A 1865-nucleotide genomic window follows, 5' to 3' on the forward strand; every position below is an offset into this window, starting at 1 on the left:
CAAGGGGTCTCGGGGAGGGGGGATCCCTTACCTGGGCCCCGCCACCGCCGCCGCTGCCGCGCCCGGGCCCGGGCGGGTCTGGGCTTGACCCGGGGGAGGAGCGGGGAGAGAAAAACCGGCCCCAGAATGGGATGGGATAAATGGGATGGGATGGGGTGGGATAAATGGGATAAATGGAATGGGATGGCATGGCATGGGATAAATGGGATAAATGGAATGGGATGGCATGGCATGGGATAAATGGGATAAATGGGATGGGATGGGGTGGGATAAATGGGATAAATGGAATGGGATGGCACGGCATGGGATAAATGGGATAAATCTGATAAGTAGGATAAACGAGATGAGATGGGGTAAATCTGATAAATGGAATGGGATGGGATGGGATGGGATGGGATAAATGGGACAAATGGAATGGGATAAATGGGATGGATGGGATGGGATGGGATGGGGTGGGATAAATGGGATGGGATGGCATGGCATGGGATAAATGGGATAAATCTGATGAGTAGGATAAATGGGATGAGATGGGATAAATCTGATAATGGGATGGCATGGCATGGGATGGCATGGGATAAATAGGACAAATGGAATTGGATAAATAGGATAAATGGGATGGGATGGGATGGGATGGGATGGGATGGGATGGGATGGGATGGGGGATGGGCAGATACATGGGTGGATGGATGGATGGATGGATGGATGGAAGGATGGACAGGCACGTGGAAGGATGGATGGAGGATTCATGAACACACGGACAGATGGATGGAGGGATGGATGGATGGAGGGACGGATGGAAGGATGGATAGAGGGATGGATGGAGGAATGGATGAATGGATGGATGGATAGATACATGGATGGATGAATGGAGAATTCATGGATACATGGATGGATGGATGGATGCATGGACGACTCATGGATACACAGATGGATGGATGAGTGGGTGGGTGGATGCATGGATAGGTGGAGGACTTATGGATACACAGATGGATGGATGGATGGATGGATGGGTGGGTGAGTGGGTGGATGCATGGATAGATGGAGGACTCATGGATACATGGATGGCTGGTGAGGTGAAGGCGGGAGGTCTGAGCTGGCTGCAGAGATGGAGCCTGGCACAGACACACAGGGACAGACAGACAGGGACAGAGGGACATCACAGACCTCCTCCAGCCTCCGGTGGTGCTTCCTCAGCTGTCACTGGGGGCACTGGGGACACTGGGGCCTGCTGGGGACACTGGGGGCACTGGAACCACTGGGGACACACTGGAGTCTGCTGGGAACACTGGGCACTGGAACACTGGGAACATTAGGGACTGCTGGGGGAACTGGGATTACAGGGGGCACTGACCCACTGGGGCCACTGGGAACACTGGGAACACTGGTGCTGGATGCACTGGGAACACTGGGAACACTGGGATCTGCTGGGTACACTGGTCCCACTGGGTTAGGGAGGTTATTGAGGGAGCTGGGGGTTACTGGGGCAACTGAGTTGGGGACTAGGTGCACTGGAGGTCATTGGGGAGACCTATGGGGGATGCTAGGATGGGACTGGGAGGCACATGGAGGTACTGGGAGACTGGGGATTACTGGAGGGGCTGGGATACTGGGGGGACTGAGAGTTGTTGGGGGACCCAAGGTTACAGGGGGGACTGGTGGTTACTTACTGGGAGAGCTGTGATGGGAACTGGGAGCTTGTGGGGGGAGCTTATGGTTAGACTGGGAGTTACTGGGAACCTGGAGGTCACTGGGGACTGGTTGCACTGGGGCCTTGCTGGGAATACTGAGGGGTAACTGGGGGCTGGGATGGGGACTGGGTGCACTGGGAGTTACTGGGAGGGCTAGAGGTTACTGGGTGCACTGGG

Source organism: Manacus vitellinus, unplaced genomic scaffold (assembly GCF_001715985.3).
Source record: "Manacus vitellinus isolate BGI_N305 unplaced genomic scaffold, ASM171598v3 scaffold_121_pilon, whole genome shotgun sequence".
Lineage (NCBI taxonomy): Eukaryota > Metazoa > Chordata > Aves > Passeriformes > Pipridae > Manacus > Manacus vitellinus.